The sequence below is a fragment of the Etheostoma cragini genome, chromosome 9, assembly GCF_013103735.1.
Source record: "Etheostoma cragini isolate CJK2018 chromosome 9, CSU_Ecrag_1.0, whole genome shotgun sequence".
NCBI classification, from domain to species: domain Eukaryota; kingdom Metazoa; phylum Chordata; class Actinopteri; order Perciformes; family Percidae; genus Etheostoma; species Etheostoma cragini.
This window is the reverse complement of record NC_048415.1, coordinates 384,523-387,550: the sequence shown is the minus strand read 5'-3', so window position 1 is coordinate 387,550 and position 3,028 is coordinate 384,523. Positions and strand designations below refer to the sequence as shown.

Here is a 3,028-nt window from a genome sequence, read left to right as displayed (position 1 = left end):
CCCCCCCCCCCCCCCCCCCGACAGCTCACTCTGCCACATTTGAATATAATTTTCCTAAAAGCCTAACAGGAAGTATAAGAATGTGAATGTCACAGGTCGAGGTGTTGACTTCCTCCTGCATCATAATTAGTTTTTTCCGCTTATTCTCGCATTTTAATTTATTGGCAACGTGTTTTTTGTTTTTTCAACGTTTTCTTTCCACTTTTTGTCACTTTGACGTTTTATGCTTTTTTTTTGCCACTTCTTATTCTTGGAATTCTTGGTCAAAAAATCGAATGTTTTGAGTTCAAAATAACAGAAATATGCTGGAAAACTGAACAGAAAAACCCCAAAGTCAATGAAAGTAGTAAGACGAGCGAATGGAACCATTCATGTTCATTTTTGGCAATTTTGTTGAAAGAAACCCAAATATTGGATATAGACGTTTGTTGAAAATGGGTTAAATTTGACCCAAAGACAACAGGACAGTGAACTTTTATCTAAACTATAACTGCAGCGTCTTCTCCAGAAGTCAGAGAGTAATCTAGTAAAATAATCCTGATTTCATCCCAAAATAACTGTTTATTATCTTCTAACAGGGCGAAGATGCAGTGGAGTCTGGTTGTGTTCATTGTGATGGGTAAGAAACAAGCTGTAATGTTAGAAACAAGCTGTAATGTTAGAAACAAGCTGTAATGATAGAAACAAGCTGTAATGTTAGAAACAAGCTGTAATGGTAGAAACAAGCTGTAATGTTAGAAACAACAAGATGTAATGTTAGAAACAAGCTGTAATGTTAGAAACTAGCTGTAATGTTAGAAACAAGCTGTAATGCTAGAAACAAGCTGTAATGTTAGAAACAAGCTGTAATGTTAGAAACAAGCTGTAGTGTTAGAAACAAGCTGTAATGCTAGAAACAAGCTGTAATGTTAGAAACAAGCTGTAATGTTAGAAACAAGCTGTAATGTTAGAAAAAAGCTGTTATGTTAGAAACAAGCTGTAATGTTAGAAACAAGCTGTAATGTTAGAAACAAGCTGTAATGTTAGAAACAAGCTGTAGTGTTACAAACAAGCTGTAATGGTAGAAACAAGCTGTAATGTTAGAAACAAGATGTAATGTTAGAAACAAGCTGTAATGTTACAAACAAGCTGTAATGTTAGAAACAAGCTGTAATGTTACAAACAAGCTGTAATGTTAGAAACAAGCTGTAATGTTACAAACAAGCTGTAATGTTACAAACAAGCTGTAATGTTACAAACAAGCTGTAATGTTAGAAACAAGCTGTAATGTTACAAACAAGCTGTAATGTTACAAACAAGCTGCCATTGTAACCGATTGGTTAAGGGTTGGTCATGTGAACTGTCACGTGACCAAGGCGGAAATAAAGGGTCCGCCGAAAGAGCTGACTGTCTCTTTTTGTCTGCTGCTGTTACCTGGCGTGCTGACTGTCTCTTTTTGTCTGCTGCTGTTACCTGGCGTGCTGACTGTCTCTTTTTGTCTGCTGCTGTTACCTGGCGTGCTGACTGTCTCTTTTTGTCTACTGCTGTTACCTGGCGTGCTGGGTCGGGCCAAACGTTTGCGGTGTTTCGGGTGTGGGTCTCGATGTGATACAGCCAGAGGTGAGTTTGGTGACATGTTTTGCACTTTGGCAGATAACTATAAAGGTTCTAATGTCTGTTTGTTTCGTTCGTACAGCCAAAGCCAAGTACGCAGAGTCCGAGTGTCACTGCTGTTTTGCCTCGCCCGTGTTTTAGTTGTTTTATTTGTTATTGATTGTGTCATACGGTTGTTTACGGGAGAAGTTGGTCCAAGTCTGAGTGTGTTTGTCCTTGTGACTTTCAACTAGGTCATACGTTTGATGAAAATTGATGGTTGTGTCAATTGGAGGACAACAGGTGGTGAAGTATAACAAACTGATTTCAAATATATTGCATGCTTTTAGTGTGAGTTGCATGTGGTGGTTTTACTGACAGTATTTATTTAGTTATATAATCCACCTGCTGCCACTCTAGCAACCAATAGTTTAACAAATTCCCTTGCTTTTCTAAATTTTACAAAGTACCTTATTTTTACCAGACTTACTTAATTTCTCCCAGACCCTAAACATTTGTGTCTTTTGTTTTCTTTAAGAGATTAGTGGTGTTTGTTATTTGGTCTTTTAGTAAATGTTAGTTTTTATTTCTTTGAATGTACAATAAATCCTTTGCATAGTCATACCTAACAACGTCTCTGATCACTCTGTGACCTGACCTGCGTAGTGGGAACCCCTGGGATTATTAAAAATCTAATTCATATGGTAAACTCTTTGGGTGAAAGTCCCAAGGTGGCGTTGTCTAAGTGGGAATTATTAACTTTGGATAAGCCCTTCATTGGCCCCTGTTACACCATGTTAGAAACAAGCTGTAATGGTCGAAACAAGCTGTAATGTTAGAAACAAGCTGTAATGGTAGAAACAAGCTGTAATGTTAGAAACAAGCTGGAATGTTAGAAAAAAGCTGTAGTGTTACAAACAAGCTGTAATGTTAGAAACAAGCTGTAATGTTAGAAACAAGCTGTAATGTTAGAAACAATCTGGAATGTTAGAAAAAAGCTGCCATGTTACAAACAAGCTAAAATGGTAGAAACAAGCTATAATGTTAGAAACAAGCTGCCATGTTATAAACAAGCAGTAATGTTAGAAACAAGCTCTAGTGTTACAAACAAGCTATAATGGTAGAAACAAGCTGTAATGTTAGAAACAAGATGTAATGTTAGAAACAATCTGGAATGTTAGAAACAAGCTGCAATGTTAGAAACAAGCTATAATGTTAGAAACAAGCTGCCATGTTAGAAACAAGCAGTAATGTTAGAAACAAGCTGCAATGTTAGAAACAAGCTATAATGTTAGAAACAAGCTGCCATATTAGAAACAAGCAGTAATGTTAGAAACAAGCTGTAGTGTTACAAACAAGCTATAATGGTAGAAACAAGCTGTAATGTTAGAAACAAGATGTAATGTTAGAAACAAGCTGGAATGTTAGAAACAAGCTGTACTGTAAGAAACAAGAT

At 36.7% G+C, this 3,028-nt stretch overlaps 1 protein-coding gene across 1 annotated transcript in view; it reads left to right on the top strand.

Moving 5' to 3' along the window:
• The window catches only part of LOC117950777 (macrophage mannose receptor 1-like), a 31,215-nt gene that overhangs the window by 10,165 nt on the left and 18,022 nt on the right, over nt 1–3,028 (top strand). The gene's annotated exons all lie outside the window — the stretch shown is intronic.